The sequence below is a fragment of the Lytechinus variegatus genome, chromosome 6, assembly GCF_018143015.1.
Source record: "Lytechinus variegatus isolate NC3 chromosome 6, Lvar_3.0, whole genome shotgun sequence".
In the NCBI taxonomy this organism is placed as follows: Eukaryota; Metazoa; Echinodermata; class Echinoidea; order Temnopleuroida; family Toxopneustidae; genus Lytechinus; species Lytechinus variegatus.
Genome location: NC_054745.1, coordinates 1,108,137 through 1,126,584, shown reverse-complemented (window position 1 = coordinate 1,126,584; position 18,448 = coordinate 1,108,137). Strand labels below are relative to the sequence as shown.

The 18,448-nt window shown below is 33.9% G+C and overlaps 1 long non-coding RNA gene across 1 annotated transcript; it reads right to left on the bottom strand.

Moving 5' to 3' along the window:
* Positions 1-134: 134 nt before the first annotated feature.
* On the bottom strand, positions 135-13,635 carry LOC121416786. The gene is made up of 4 exons (XR_005970252.1): positions 13,560-13,635; positions 12,584-12,778; positions 10,087-10,287; positions 135-280 (listed from the first exon to the last, which is right to left on the bottom strand). It is a non-coding gene; the product is annotated as an uncharacterized LOC121416786 (long non-coding RNA).
* Between the last annotated feature and the right edge of the window lie 4,813 nt (positions 13,636-18,448).

Below are 18,448 nucleotides of genomic sequence, written 5' to 3'. Positions count from 1 at the left end.
ATTGACACATTCATCGTCGACGTTGTTTTGACTGAAAGTATCGTTCATTGAATAGGATTTAATTAGAATATTTTAGAACTACCTTTGAGTTTGAAGCTAGTGTTGCAATCTCATGATAGAACTGGTCATGTAGAAAGAATGATGAATCGTAATCAGGATCATATCCTTTTATTGTCAGTTCGGTGAGACAAGGTAGAAGACAGAGAAACCTGGCTAGATCACGCGATGCAGTTGGGTCATTACTCTTGAGATTACTACTAACAATAGAAATCGTTTGGATCTGAAAAACAACGGAATTCGATAAAATTGTTATGCTAAATGCATTAGAACAATACAAAATGACTCAAAATGTCTTATAATAACTCTTTAAAGGATAATAACTTTGACGTCCATTGTCGGTGAACGGGGCAGCAAGCACAGGGGCACAAGGCTCCGCCAGGATGTAGCTGGGAATTTTAGTGGTAATGATGCAGGATGATACTTGTATTGATTTCAGATTTCTATGTCGATTTTATTTTATATCTATGCTTTGTAGTTCTTTTTATGTATGACCTATTTGTATGAGGATAAAACAAGTCTTGCACTCTCATGGAAGAACTCGTCATGTAAGAAGATTGACTGGCTGTAATCAGGATCAAATCCCTTTATTGTCAGGTCAATGAGAAAAGGTAGAAGACAAAGAAACCTAGCTAGATTATGTAATCGAGTTGATTCATTCCTTTCGAGATTAATACCATCAATAGAAATCTTTTTAATTTGTAAAACAATGACATGTGATATGAATATTATTTCGCTGTGGTACCTTACAAAAAAGAACAATGCAAAATAATTCTATATACAGTAACTTAAATGATAATGACTTTGACGTCCATTTTAGCAAATGGTTATTAGTTCAGTTGGTTGTTCAGTTCAGTTGGTTTATTTTCATTTCAACTCAAATCAATTTAACAGCAAAAGAAATCATTACAAAGATATAAAGGAATATGCAAGTGTGTACAGTATGGCAATATGGCATAGATAAATAAATATTTACAATAGACACGAAACAATATAATCATAATAATAATGATATCAACAATGAACTAGATAATCATAATAATAACTGCAGACTATTCATGCTAAAAATGTTTTCATATTATTTCTTTTATTCATCTTTACTATTTAAATAAATTTTGAGGAAATGGAGGGATCCACTAAAAAGCAGGGCTTGTTGAGTGTGGATTCCTCAAAGAATAAGTTAAAAGACAGGTTTGTAGGTATAAGTATGAAAATGAAAGAACGAGAAAAAAAATCCTAAAAATGCTATTGTGACGGATGGAGTACAGAAATGATGGATGAAAGTGAAAAGAAAGAAATAAGGGTGATGGCAGATGAAAGGGAAGGACATAGAGGAAAGAAGAGAGAGAGAAAGAGAGAAGTTAGGTCCTGAGCGCTCAATTTGGACTTACTCTAAAAGATTCGAGAATGTACTTTTTTAGTTTGATTTTAAACATGTTAAAACAGTTCAGACTAACGGAGTTAATGATATCGTGACTGAGTGTATTCCGGTATTTAGGACCGTAAAACATTTTTTTTTGTGCAAGTTGAGTGCGGGTACGGGGAAGGTGAAAACGGAGGGATTGTCTTGTTGGGTAATTGTGAATGGCGTTATTTTTTGTAAACATTTTAATTAATATGTTTGGGAACTCGTTTGAACTCAATTTGTACATGAATTGCCCTGTTTGAAAAAGAAATAGATCTGGAAGTTATAAAATATTCGACTTGTAAAATAAATTGTTAGTATGAGAACGAGGAGCATTATGTATAATTCTCATAATGTTCTTTTGTAAGATGAGAATTTTGTCTCTAAGATATTTGTTGGCGTTACCCCCATGTCATTATTCCATAATTCAGGTAGGGAAGTATTAGGGAGGAATATAGTGTAAAAAGTTTTAATTTTGGAGAAAAAGTTTCTTATTTTATTCATTATACCAATATTCCCGGATATAGTTTTGGATATATTTTGAATATGAATGTTCCATTTCAATTTATCGTCAATCATGAGACCTAAACATTTGGTTGAAGAGACCCTATTTAGAGGAGTGTCGTCCAAAAGGATGTCTCCAGGTAGATTTTGCAAAGTGTTTCTAAATAACATAAAGTTTGTCTTCAGGATGGTAAGGGATAATTTGGTAGCTTTAACCCATTTAACATCATGTCTCAGTTTACAATTTATAGTAGACAATGGTGTATTTTGGTTCGCATGAGAATGAAATAAGGTCGAATCGTCTGCAAATAATATGAAAGATAGAACATCTGATGATTTATACAAGTCATTTATGTATATTATAAAAAAAAACAAGGGACCCAGTAAACTACCCTGCGAAACTCCACAATTTATTGGTCGCAATGCAGAACTGTGATTATCTATTTGTACAAATTATTTTCTATTCGATAAATAATTCCTGAACCATTCCTAGGCTTTGCCTCTAACACCATAGTGTGCCAACTTTACCAATAGGATATCATGGTTAATTGTATCGAAAGCCTTGGAAAAGTCCAGAAAAAAAGAGAAGTTCTACAAAAAATATGGCAATGGTCAGATATATCAGAAATAACGATTCGTGATTCTAAAGGCATATCTTGCATATTAGTAAAAATGTTATCAATTAATGTGGAAGATCGGTCTGTTACTCTCGTAGGTTTAGTTGTGGTAGATAAAAAAGAAGCCCAAAGAATCATTTCAAGAAAATCATGAGGAAATCCTTGAGCATTGGACTGCAACAAATTGGCATTGAAGTCACCCATTAAAAAAAAAGAGTTTATTTTGAATAATTGGACTTTGTAAAATGTTTTGGATATCTCTTAAAGAAATCATAATGGGGACACTGTGGAGGGCGGTAAATCCCCCTACTATAACATTCCTACTGTGTTTATTTTTAACCTCTATAAAAAGTGATTCAAGACTGTCATTCATGTGGGTAAGATTTTTTAAACAAGAGTAATCTAGTCGGTTCGGTATATACATACCAACACCGCCTCCTGGTCTATTGTGTCTGTTGTTTGTGAGTAAATAATAATTATCAATATTCAAGAGAGAGTTACTAGAGTGTTGGAGCAACGTTTCAGTAAGACCAATAATAGGGCTATTGTGTGAATTAAAATGTTCTAGAAATAGATCAAGCTGATTAAATTTCTTGTTCAGGCTCCGTATATTTAAGTATAAAAGAAACGTGTTTTCATTTACATTTGATTTGTATTCATTTACCGTATAGTAGTTAGATGAAGCAAACTGTTGTACTGGGTCATTGTCATCAAAGTTAAGGGGCAACTCTTCTGAGTTTGTGTTTAAGTCATAAGAGATGCTGTTGTCGTATTCGGGATTATTTATAGCTCTAGTGATTTTCCTATCTGCATGAAGCTGGAACAAAAAGTCGTCGTCGTCAATAGAATTGAAAGGAAATTCCCTTGCTAACGCAAGAGAGACTAGGAAACGAATCCCAATAATACATAAATAAGTTTAGTAATAAATACTTTCAAATTCCAATTGAGCAAGCCAGATAACGATCCCAACATTTGGAAATAGGGACTAGATAGGGCAATGCATGTGTGTAGTGAGATATACCGAAGTGATGAGAAGGAGACAATGATATGAGAGAATAGTATCCCTAAATTAGACCCCAAAATAGCCAATCTGGAATAAAATTATTGGAAATGGTTTTTTGACTGATTTGAGTAGGTATATGTGTGAACATTTACCAAAAAAAGTAAGGAGGAATACGGGTTGGGGAAAGTGTTTTTTTCAAGGTCAAAGTTCAATGACCTTTTCATATATACTTTATAATGGTATCTCCGAGATGGAAAGGCCCAGGTTGGTGATAATGGTGTCAAAATGCACTAATTCTTACCAGAATATAAAAAAATAATTACCTAGAATGCACATTCACCGATAAAATTCAAGGTCAAAGCTTTTCGAAGGTCAATTACTTTTTTTACATTACATACCATATACGGTATAATGGTTTCTCTGAGATGAAATGACGCAGGTTGGTGATCTTGGTGTCAAAATGCACAGATTCTTACAAGATCAAATAAAATCAAATCAAGTACCTACAATGCTCATTCACCGATGAAATTCAAGATCAAAGCCTTTTAAAAGGTCAATGACCTTTTTACATTTTATATATACCATACTGCATAATGGTATCTCTAAGATGAACAGGAACAGGTTGGTGATCATGGTGTCAAAATGTACAGATTCTGATCAGAAGATCAAATAAAATAAAATTAAGGACATAGAATGCATATTCACCCATAAAATATAAAGCCAAAGGTCAATGACCTTTTATGATAATATTATCTCTAAGATAAAACGGCGCAGGTTGGTGTTCTTGGAGTCAAAATACAAAGATTCTTACAGGAAGATTAAATAAACTAAAATTAAGCATCGAAAATGCACATTCACCCTTAAAATTCAAGGACAAAGTTCAATGTCCTTTTCACATAATGATAATGATAATGGTATCTCTGAGATAAAAAATCGCAGGTTAGTGATCTTGGTGCCAAAATGCAATGATTTGTACAAGAAGATTAAACACCAAAATAAAAAAAAATAAAAAAAATAAAATGAAGTATATAATTTGAAATGATTTTTATCTTAAGTAGCAGCATTTAATGCATCATAATATCTAAATCAAGGTTGTATTGTCTTTTTCTCTCGAATGATAGGCCACTCGCCTCATTGCTATAATAAATACTATAAACTATTAGCTTAATCTTCTGAAAATGAATAGGATACAGGTCTAACTCTCATGTCACAGCTAGCATCATCTGAGAGCATTTCCAAACAGCAGAAGAATGATGATGAAGATGAAATAAAGACCATAATTAGAGCTGCAACTTTTGTCACAGTAAATGGCATGTATCTCAACTTCAACAAAGATGAATTCTCGTATTATTATTAATTACCACTCATTGCGAGGTGCCAGAATCTCTTGAGATGCTAATGCTGCAGGACAAAACTTCATATCTGCTCTATGCCGTACGTCACCCATGATGCTATTTCTATTAGGTATCAGTTTGTACAAGGATCATGTATTCTGGTCCAGAACAACTGATTATAATCATGCACAAATTAGGCATATAATAATGAAATTCAAAAGGAGATAATAGTTTACAAGTACACTTCCATTGACCTAACAAAACTCCTACAGCACCACTTCTAGTTCTTGAGAATCAAGCTGTGCAATATATCAGTAATAATATAGATCCTGGTCTGATACACCCTTACAGAACGTTAGGCTTTCATTGAACGGGCCAGATCAAAGTCCTGAAAATGTCAGAAGGTTTTCAAAAGTTTAATTACTCTTTGCTGAAGCATTTACTATGACAAAAGCTACAGCTCTAATGATTGCCTTATTTCAATTCTTCATCATTGTCCCTGGCTATATGAAAATATTATTGGATGATGCTTGCCATAAGAGCTAGGCCTATCCTTTCCATTTACAGATTAAGTTATAGTTTATAGTATTGATTGTAGCATTTGATGCTAGTGACATATTGCTACAGAGAAATTAGTACCTTGGTTTAGATTTCTAAAATGCATATCTAAATACTGCTACTTTAGACAACTTCCGCCATTTCTCGTACATGATCTTTTTTTTACACTTTTGGCAATGCATTACTACAATATATATTAAAAAGTGCTATTTGATCTCAATTTCACCTCGAACTTGTATTTGACATCATCATTGGTAAAGGAATCAACTATTAAATTTGTGTTTATTTTTCACGCAGGTCAGTCTTTTCCCATCAGAATCACTATATACCTACATGCCACAATCAAGTTATCGACCTATTTACTTAAATTCCCTGACGTTATTGACATTGTTGATTGACCTCTAACCCCTAGACATATTTTTCATGGCCATTATTTATCCTTATTTCAGAGTGAAATTATTAAACATCCAAGTTTTCATTACAAATAGCTATCTTTCTATTATTCACAAATAAAATGTGAATATCATGGATTGATTTCTTTTTTGGGGGGAATCATGCATGGATATATAAATATTTACTAACTTTTGACCTGTAACTTTGGATATCAAAGGTGAAGGATAAAAAATTATGATTATTTTATGCCTTTATATCTTCTTTAAAAAATTGCTGTTTGACACCAAGATCACCAACATGCAGCGTTTTCTCTCAGAGATACCATTATACGATACATAGCCTATGTAAAAAGGTCATTGACCTTTGACCTTGAACTTTATGGATTAAAATGCATTCTGTGTACTTAATTTTATTTTATTTGATCTTCTTGTAAGAACCTCTGCATTTTGAAACCAAGATCAACAACATGCACCTTTTCATCTCAGAGATACCATTATACTGTATATGGTATATAATATAAAAAATGTCATTGACCTTTGAAAGGACCTTGAACTTCATGGATTAATACGCATTCTGGTTACTTAATTTTATTTTATTTGATCTTCTTGTAAGAACCTCTGCATTTTGACACCAAGATCACCAACCTGCGTCATTTCATCTCAGATACCATTATACCGTATATGGTATGTAATGTAAAATAAGGTCATTGACCTTTGAAAGGCTGTGACCTTGAATTACATGCGTGAATGAGCATTTTAGGTACTTAATTTTATTTCATTTGATATTCTGGTAAGAATCTGTGCATGTTGACACCATTATCACCAACCTGCCCCTTTCCATCTCGGAGATACCATTATACAGTATATATGAAAAGGTCATTGACCTTTGACCTTGAAAAAAACACTTTCCCAAACCCGTATTCCTCCTAACTTTTTTTTGCTAAATGTTTACACCCATACCTACTCAAATCAGTCAAAAAAATAAAATAGAAAGAAATAGAGGAAACATGACATGAAATGAAAACATAACATTTAAATAGAGCATTTGAGATAAGCGAAATTGTGAAACGGCGGTGGGTTAACTCCTGCTTGTGTATAGATTAAGCTATTTTAGAAGTTCCAATTGGTATTTACGAATTTCTGCATGATTGGTAGGAACCTGCTTGAACAAAATTGTAAACAAATAGCCAATAATAGAAATTAGATAAGTATGATATCCCGAGAAATGCTATTCAAAAAATTGTAATGGCCTGCTCAGTATCTATGCAAGCAAATAAAATCAAGTTTGGAGAAGCGTGATTAGAATAATAATGAACATACAGTGCAAAAGAAACGTGGTTTCATTTACATTGTTCAAACTATTTGATTTGTATTCATTTACCGTATAGTATTTAGATGAAGTAAACTGTTGTACTGGGTCATTGTCATCAAAGTTAAGGGACAACTCTTCTGAGTTTGTGTTTTAATCATAAGAGATGCTGTTGTCGTATTCGGGATTATGTATAGCTCTAGTGATTTTCCTATCTGCATGAAGCTGGAACAAAAACTCGTCGTCGTCAATAGAATTGAAAGGAAATTCTGTTGCTAACGCAAGAGAGACTGAGGAACGAATCCCAATACTACATAAATATTTTTAGTTATAAATACTTTCAAATTCAAATTGAGCAAGCCAGATAATGATCCCAACATTTGGAAATAGGGACTAGATAGTGCAATGCATGTGTGTAGTGAGATATAACTAAGTGATGAGAAGGAGACAATGATATGGGAAAAAGAAATAAAAGAAAACATGACATGAAATGAAAACATAACATTTAAGTAGAGCATGTTTGAGATAAGCGAAATTGTGAAACGGCGGTGGTTAACCCCTGCTTGTATAGACTAAGCTATTTTAGAAGTTCCCTTTGGTATTATTCTGCATAATTAGTAGGAACCTGCTTGAACAAAATTGTAAACAAAGAGCCAGAAATAGAAATTAGATGAGTATGATGTCACGAGAAATGCTATTCAAAAAAATGTAATGGCCTACTCAGTATCTATGCAAGCAAATAAAATCAAGTTTGGGGAAGCGTGATTAGAGTCATAATGAACATACACATTTATTTGTGTTTGGAAGGGGGTGGGTATTTACAGGAGTCTCTGTAATTAACTGTTCAAAAAATTCAGATGATCGTACATATTTGATTCTAATTAGACATTTGGTCACTCAATGAGACGGAATATATTAATAATAATTAAAGCTGTAAAAGCAGAGCAAAGAATTTATTTTAGATTCCTGAATACGTCACGCATTGTGTTCACAAGCATGACAAGTGAATTCGTGAATAGATTTAAGCATGAGTAAAACATGATAATGCTGACAAGCAAATGCAGTATTTTCTATGGCATCTATGACATGTACAATGCATTTAAAATGCTGATTGGATTTATGTTATCTTAGTCCAAAAAGGCATCAAATTATAATATTAAAGTACATCCAGGACTACAATGAGAGCGCCACAAATCATACGATATATTTCAATTGAACTTGATTGTGGACAATCCAAGATATTTCTCAATTACATATTGGCTGTGGAAAATTTACAGAAAATCTCGAAAAGATCTTGGTTGTGAACCATCTATATAATGCATCTAAATAAACTCCAGGTTGTGAACCAAGTATTTTAGATCTTAGTTGTGATCAAACTACAATAAAGATCTTGGTTGTGAACCATCTTTATAGTGCATCTAAATAAACTCCAGGTTGTGAACCAAGTATTTTAGATCTTAGTTGTGATTAAACTACAATAAAGATCTTGGTTGTGAACAATCAAAAATGATAATGCATCACATCAAGATCTCACTTGTGATCAATCTACGATGTAGATCTTTATTATAATAAATCCACATTATTCAAAGAGCCTGGATGAGATCGATCTTCAATGTGAACAATCTTAGTTGTAATTAAACTGCAATACAGATCTTGGTTGCGAACAATTACTAATAATAATGCATCACATCAAGATCTAGTAGTGATCAAACTACAATATAGATCTTAATTGTAATAAATCCACATTCAAGAGCCTGGTTTGGATCAATATTGACTGTGTCCGGGGGGGGGGGGGCACTTCCATTCACGAGTGGATACCATGCGCGACCATGGGGTCTCGAAAAGCACCCTAAACACGTAATTTCCATATTCTGAAAATGCACCCCCTAACAAGTATTGGCGAGTGAAACCCTACCCTTAACAAGTAATGGTAACAAAACGATACTCTTGGCAAATATTCCCTGAAATGAACTTCTAAACAAGTACAGGAATGTTTTATTGTTACGGGTCCTTCGGTCGTCGGCTTTACCTTATTTGGTTTAGTACGACCCCACCTTCTACACCTCGCGCAAATCGGACTCTAAACACGAAGTGTTGGGGCAAAAAGGACATCCTTTATAAAACATTTTAATTTTGTTTTATCATCCTCGCAAATTCGACCCTAAACACGTAATTTTCTTATCGAAATAGATACCCTTTTTTCCTTATTTTTGTGTTTTTGATACCCTTATCACGTTACGTACGTAACGCGCCCCATCGTGAAAAAGACATCCTTTTTACGTGTTTTTTTTGGGGTCGCGCATGGTATCAACTCGTCAATGTAAGTGGCCCCCCCCCCCCGGGGACTGTGTTCAATCTATAATAAGATACTGGCAGTGAATAATGCCATTAGACATGTTAGATATTCGCTTTGATCAATCTACAATTAGATCCTGGTTGTTATCAATCTACCATACACATCTCGGTTGTAAAAGTAAAAAAATAAAATTAAATGAAAATACATTTCAATAAGATCCTGGTTGTGATTAAACTGCATTATAGATGTTGGTAGTAATCAATTAACAATATATTCCAATACGATCTTGATGGTGAATAACCAGAAATGTATCTCATTAAAAACTAATTATGAATAATCTGAGATATATATCATTTAGATCTTGGTTGTGAAAAAAGCTGAAATACGTTTTATTAAGATTTTGATTGTAAGCATATTACTAACATCTCACTATTATAGATTCATACGAAACTTCATAATACTAGCCGTACTGATTGGAAATATGAAATGATAAGAAATGGTCATTCCTATATCATATCACTAGAATATAAGATTGACACATTCATCATCAACGTTGTTTTGACTGAAAGTATCGTTTATTGAATGGGATTCGATTAGAATATTAGAATTACCTTTGAGGTTGAAGCTAGTGTTGCAATCTCATAATAGAACTGGTCATGTAGAAAGAATGAAGGGCGCCCGTAATCAGGATCAAATCCCTTTATTGTCAGTTCGGTGAGACAAGGGAGAAGACAGAGAAACCTGGCTAGATCACGCGATGCAGTTGGGTCATTACTCTTGAGATTAATATTATCAATAGAAATCGTTTGGATCTGAAAAACAACGGAATTTGATAAAATTGTTATGCTAAATGCATAACAACAATACAAAATGACTCGAAATGTCTTATAATAACTCTTTAAAGGATAATAACTTTGACGTCCATTGTCGGTGAACGGGGCAGCAAGCACAGGGGCACAAGGCTCCGCCAGGATGTAGCTGGGAATTTTAGTGGTAATGATGCAGGATGATACTTGTATTGATTTCAGATTTCTATGTCGACTTTATTTTATATCTATGCTTTGTAGTTGTTTATGTGTATGAACTATTTGTATGAGGATAAAACAAGTCTTGCACTCTCATGGAAGAACTCGTCATGAAGGAAGATTGATTGGCTGTAATCAGGATCAAATCCCTTTATTGTCAGGTCAGTGAGACGAGGTAGAAGACAAAGAAATCGTTTGGATCTGAAAAACAACGGAATTCGATAAAATTGTTATGCTAAATGCATAACAACAATACCAAATGACTAGAAATGTCTTATAATAACTCTTTAAAGGATAATAACTTTGACGTCCATTGTCGGTGAACGGGGCAGCAAGCAATGGGGCACAAGGCTCCGCCAAGACGTACCTGGGAATTTTAGTGGTAATGATGCAGGATGATACTTGTATTGATTTCAGATTTCTATGTCGATTTTATTTTATATCTATGCTTTGTAGTTGTTTATATGTATGAACTATTTGTATGGGGATAAAACATCTTGCAATCTCATGGTAGAACTCGTCATGTAGGAAGAGTGATTGGCTGTAATCAGGATCGAATCCCTTTATTGTCAGGTCAGTGAGACAAGGTAGAAGACAAAGAAACCTAGCTAAATCAGGTAAATGAGTTGAATCATTCCTTTCGAGATAAATACAATCAATATAAATCTTTTTAATTTGTAAAACAATGACATATGAACAAAATGTTATTGCGCTGTGCTGACTTCCAAAAAACAAGTGGAATGCCTCTGGCCGTCTCACCTGCATCACGCGGTTCAATATAGCAGCAGTGCTGACTATGAATACTACTCTAACTCGCACAAGATGTTCAGTGATACATGGTTACTCTTATGTCCAAGTTTAATGAACTAGACCACTTTTTATGAACTAGACCAATAAACTTACAGAGATATGATTGTTATTCAACAAAAAACCCCAACATGGCCAAAGTTCATTGACCTTACATGACCTTTGACCTTGATCATGTGACCTGAAACTCGCACAGGATGTTCAGTGATACTTGATTACTCTTATGTACAAGTTTCATGAATCAGATCCATAAACATTCAAAGTTATGATGGTAATTCAACAGATACACCCAATTCGGCCAAAGTTCATTGACCTTTGACCTTGGTCATGTGACCTGAAATGAGCACAGGATGTTCAGTGATACTTGATTACTCTTATGTACAAGTTTCATGAATCAGATCCATAAACATTCAAAGTTATGATGGTAATTCAACAGGTACACCCAATTCGGCCAAAGTTCATTGACCTTTGACCTTGGTCATGTGACCTGAAATGAGCACAGGATGTTCAGTGATACTTGATTACTCTAATGTCCAAGTTCAATGAACTAGACCAATAAACTTTCAAAGTTATGATGGTAATTCAACAGATACCCCTGATTCGGCCAAAGTTCATTGACCCTAAATGACCTTTGACCTTAATCATGAGACCTGAAACTTGCACAAAATGTTCAGTGATGCTTGATTACTATTATGTCCAAGTTTCATTAATCAGATCCATAAACTTTCAAAGTTATGATGGGAATTCAACAGATATCCCCAATTCGGCCAAAGTTCATTGACCCTAAATGACCTTTGACCTTGGTCATGTGACGTGAAACTCATGCAGGATGTTCAGTGATACTTGATTAACCTTATGGCCAAGTTTTATGAACTAGGTCCATATACTTTCTAAGTTATGACATCATTTCAAAAACTTAACCTCAGGTTAAGATTTGATGTTGACGCCGCCGCCGCCGCCGCCGCCACCGCCGCCGCCGCCGTCGGAAAAGCGGCGCCTATAGTCTCACTTTGCTTCGCAGGTGAGACAAAAACAATGCAAAACATTTTTATATAACTTAAATGATAATGAATTTGACGTCAATTTTAGGATATTGGTTATTATGGTTTGATACGAAACTCAATGCTTTCCGTACTGATGGAAAATATGAAATGATCAGACATGGTCATTCCTATATCATATCACTAGAATATTAGATTGACACATTCATCGTCGACGTTGTTTTGACTTAAAGTATCGTTCATTGAATAGGATTCAATTAGAATATTAGAATTACCTTTGAGGTTGAAGCTAGTGTTGCAATCTCATAATAGAACTGGTCATGTAGAAAGGATGAACCGTAATCAGGATCAAATCCCTTTATTGTCAGTTCGGTGAGACAAGGTAGAAGACAGAGAAACCTGGCTAGATCACGCGATGCAGTTGGGTCATTACTCTTGAGATTAATATTATCAATAGAAATCGTTTGGATCTGAAAAACAACGGAATTTGATAAAATTGTTATGCTAAATGCATAACAACAATACAAAATGACTCGAAATGTCTTATAATAACTCTTTAAAGGATAATAACTTTGACGTCCATTGTCGGTGAACGGGGCAGCAAGCACAGGGGCACAAGGCTCCGCCAGGATGTAGCTGGGAATTTTAGTGGTAATGATGCAGGATGATACTTGTATTGATTTCAGATTTCTATGTCGATTTTATTTTATATCTATGCTTTGTAGTTGTTTATATGTATGAACTATTTGTATGAGGATAAAACATCTTGCAATCTCATGGTAGAACTCGTCATGTAGGAAGAGTGATTGGCTGTAATCAGGATCAAATCCCTTTATTGTCAGGTCAGTGAGACAAGGTAGAAGACAAAGAAACCTAGCTAAATCAGGTAAATGAGTTGAATCATTCCTTTCGAGATAAATACAATCAATATAAATCTTTTTAATTTGTAAAACAATGACATATGAACAAAATGTTATTGCGCTGTGCTGACTTCCAAAAAAAAAACAATGCAAAATAACTTTATATAACTTAAATGATAATGAATTTGACGTCAATTTTAGCATATTGGTTATTATGCTTTGATACGAAACTCAATAATACTTTCCGTACTGATGGAAAATATGAAATGATCAGACATGGTCATTCCTATATGAAATCACTAGAATATTAGATTGACACATTCATCGTCGACGTTGTTTTGACTTAAAGTATCGTTCATTGAATAGGATTCAATTAGAATATTAGAATTACCTTTGAGGTTGAAGCTAGTGTTGCAATCTCATAATAGAACTGGTCATGTAGAAAGGATGAACCGTAATCAGGATCAATTCCCTTTATTGTCAGTTCGGTGAGACAAGGTAGAAGACAGAGAAACCTGGCTAGATCACGCGATGCAGTTGGGTCATTACTCTTGAGATTAATATTATCAATAGAAATCGTTTGGATCTGAAAAACAACGGAATTTGATAAAATTGTTATGCTAAATGCATAACAACAATACAAAATGACTCGAAATGTCTTATAATAACTCTTTAAAGGATAATAACTTTGACGTCCATTGTCGGTGAACGGGGCAGCAAGCACAGGGGCACAAGGCTCCGCCAGGATGTAGCTGGGAATTTTAGTGGTAATGATGCAGGATGATACTTGTATTGATTTCAGATTTCTATGTCGATTTTATTTTATATCTATGCTTTGCAGTTGTTTATATGTATGAACTATTTGTATGAGGATAAAACATCTTGCAATCTCATGGTAGAACTCGTCATGTAGGAAGAGTGATTGGCTGTAATCAGGATCAAATCCCTTTATTGTCAGGTCAGTGAGACAAGGTAGAAGACAAAGAAACCTAGCTAAATCAGGTAAATGAGTTGAATCATTCCTTTCGAGATAAATACAATCAATATAAATCTTTTTAATTTGTAAAACAATGACATATGAACAAAATGTTATTGCGCTGTGCTGACTTCCAAAAAAAAAAACAATGCAAAATAACTTTATATAACTTAAATGATAATGAATTTGACGTCAATTTTAGGATATTGGTTATTATGGTTTGATACGAAACTCAATGCTTTCTGTACTGATGGAAAATATGAAATGATCAGACATGGTCATTCCTATATCATATCACTAGAATATTAGATTGACACATTCATCGTCGACGTTGTTTTGACTTAAAGTATCGTTCATTGAATAGGATTCAATTAGAATATTAGAATTACCTTTGAGGTTGACGCTAGTCTTGCAATCTCATGATAGAACTGGTCATGTAGAAAGAATGATGAATCGTAATCAGGATCATATCCTTTTATTGTCAGTTCGGTGAGACAAGGTAGAAGACAGAGAAACCTGGCTAGATCACGCGATGCAGTTGGGTCATTACTCTTGAGATTAATATCAATAGAAATCGCTTGGATCTGAAAAACAACGGAATTCGATAAAATTGTTATGCTAAATGCATTAGAACAATACAAAATGACTCAAAATGTCTTATACTAACTTTTTAAAGGATAATGAGTTTGACGTCCATAGTTGGTGAAAGGGGCAGCAAGCACAGGGGCACAAGGCTCCGCCAGGATGTAGCTGGGAATTTTAGTGGTAATGATGCAGGATGATACTTGTATTGATTTCAGATTTCTATGTCGATTTTATTTTATATCTATGCTTTGTAGTTCTTTTTATGTATGACCTATTTGTATGAGGATAAAACAAGTCTTGCACTCTCATGGAAGAACTCGTCATGTAGGAAGATTGACTGGCTGTAATCAGGATCAAATCCCTTTATTGTCAGGTCAATGAGAAAAGGTAGAAGACAAAGAAACCTAGCTAGATTATGTAATCGAGTTGATTCATTCCTTTCGAGATTAATACCATCAATAGAAATCTTTTTAATTTGTAAAACAATGACATACGATAAAATGTTATTGCACTGTGCTGACTTTCAAAAAAAAACCAATGCAAAACATTTTTATATAACTTAAATGATAATGAATTTGACGTCAATTTTAGGATATTGGTTATTATGGTTTGATACAAAACTCAATGCTTTCTGTACTGATGGAAAATATGAAATGATCAGACATGGTCATTCCTATATCATATCACTAGAATATTAGATTGACACATTCATCATCGACGTTGTTTTGACTTAAAGTATCGTTCATTGAATAGGATTCAATTAGAATATTAGAATTACCTTTGAGGTTGTAGCTAGTGTTGCAATCTCATAATAGAACTGGTCATGTAGAAAGAATGAAGGACGCCCGTAATCAGTATCAAATCCCTTTATTGTCAGTTCGGTGAGACAAGGGAGAAGACAGAGAAACCTGGCTAGATCACGTGATGCAGTTGGGTCATTACTCTTGAGATTACTACTAACAATAGAAATCGTTTGGATCTGAAAAACAACGGAATTCGATAAAATTGTTATGCTAAATGCATTAGAACAATACAAAATGACTCAAAATGTCTTATAATAACTCTTTAAATGATAATAACTTTGACGTCCATTGTCGGTGAACGGGGCAGCAAGCACAGGGGCACAAGGCTCCGCCAGGATGTAGCTGGGAATTTTAGTGGTAATGATGCAGGATGATACTTGTATTGATTTCAGATTTCTATGTCGATTTTATTTTATATCTATGCTTTGTAGTTCTTTTTATGTATGACCTATTTGTATGAGGATAAAACAAGTCTTGCACTCTCATGGAAGAACTCGTCATGTAGGAAGATTGACTGGCTGTAATCAGGATCAAATCCCTTTATTGTCAGGTCAATGAGAAAAGGTAGAAGACAAAGAAACCTAGCTAGATTATGTAATCGAGTTGATTCATTCCTTTCGAGATTAATACCATCAATAGAAATCTTTTTAATTTGTAAAACAATGACATGTGATATGAATATTATTTCGCTGTGGTACCTTACAAAAAAGAACAATGCAAAATAACTCTATATACAGTAACTTAAATGATAATGACTTTGACGTCCATTTTAGCAAATGGTTATTAGTTCAGTTGGTTGTTCAGTTCAGTTGGTTTATTTTCATTTCAACTCAAATCAATTTAACAGCAAAAGAAATCATTACAAAGATATAAAGGAATATGCAAGTGTGTACAGTATGGCAATATGGCATAGATAAATAAATATTTACAATAGACACGAAACAATATAATCATAATAATAATGATATAAACGATGAACTAGATAATCATAATAATAACTGCAGACTATTCATGCTAAAAATGTTTTCATATTATTTCTTTTATTCATCTTTACTATTTAAATAAATTTTGAGGAAATGGAGGGATCCACTAAAAAGCAGGGCTTGTTGAGTGTGGATTCCTCAAAGAATAAGTTAAAAGACAGGTTTGTATGTATAAGTATGAAAATGCAAGAACGAGAAAAAAAATCCTAAAAATGCTATTGTGACGGATGGAGTACAGAAATGATGGATGAAAGTGAAAAGAAATGTAACCGAGAAGAAAGACTGGTGCATCTGTGTGGATGAAAGAGAATGAAGGGGGGGGGGGAATAAGGGTGATGGCAGATGAAAGGGAAGGACATAGAGGAAAGGAGAGAGAGAGAAAGAGAGAAGTTGGGTCCTGAGCGCTCAATTTGGACTTACTCTAAAAGATTCGAGAATGTGCTTTTTTAGCTTGATTTTAAACATGTTAAAACAGTTCAGACTAACGGAGTTAATGATATCGTGACTGAGTGTATTCCGGTATTTAGGACCGTAAAACATTTTTTTTGTGCAAGTTGAGTGCGGGTACGGGGAAGGTGAAAACGGAGGGATTGTCTTGTTGGGTAATTGTGAATGGCGTTATTTTTTGTAAACATTTTAATTAATATGTTTGGGAACTCGTTTGAACTCAATTTGTACATGAATTGCCCTGTTTGAAAAAGAAATAGATCTGGAAGTTATAAAATATTCGACTTGTAAAATAAATTGTTAGTATGAGAACGAGGAGCATTATGTATAATTCTCATAATGTTCTTTTGTAAGATGAGAATTTTGTCTCTAAGATATTTGTTGGCGTTACCCCCATGTCATTATTCCATAATTCAGGTAGGGAAGTATTAGGGAGGAATATAGTGTAAAAAGTTTTAATTTTGGAGAAAAAGTTTCTTATTTTATTCATTATACCAATATTCCCGGATATAGTTTTGGATATATTTTGAATATGAATGTTCCATTTCAATTTATCGTCAATCATGAGACCTAAACATTTGGTTGAAGAGACCCTATTTAGAGGAGTGTCGTCCAAAAGGATGTCTCCAGGTAGATTTTGCAAAGTGTTTCTAAATAACATAAAGTTTGTCTTCAGGATGGTAAGGGATAATTTGGTAGCTTTAACCCATTTAACATCATGTCTCAGTTTACAATTTATAGTAGACAATGGTGTATTTTGGTTCGCATGAGAATGAAATAAGGTCGAATCGTCTGCAAATAATATGAAAGATAGAACATCTGAAGATTTATAAAAGTCATTTATGTATATTATAAAAAACAAGGGACCCAGTAAACTACCCTGCGAAACTCCACAATTTTTTGGTCGCAATGCAGAACTGTGATTATCTATTTGTACAAATTGTTTTCTATTCGATAAATATTTCCTGAACCATTCCAAGGCTTTGCCTCTAACACCATAGTGTGCCAACTTTACCAATAGGATATCATGGTTAATTGTATCGAAAGCCTTGGAAAATTCCAGAAAAAAGAGATAAGTTTTACAAAAAATATGGCAATGGTCAGATATATCAGAAATAACGATTCGTGATTCTAAAGGCATATCTTGCATATTAGTAAAAATGTTATCAATTAATGTGGAAGATCGGTCTGTTACTCTCGTAGGTTTAGTTGTGGTAGGTAAAAAAGAAGCCCAAAGAATCATTTCAAGAAAATCATGAGGAAATCCTTGAGCATTGGACTGCAACAAATTGGCATTGAAGTCACCCATTAAAAAAAAAGAGTTTATTTTGAATAATAGGACTTTGTAAAATGTTTTGGATATCTCTTAAAGAAATCATAATGGGGACACTGTGGAGGGCGGTAAATCCCCCTACTATAACATTCCTACTGTGTTTATTTTTAACCTCTATAAAAAGTGATTCAAGACTGTCATTCATGTGGGTAA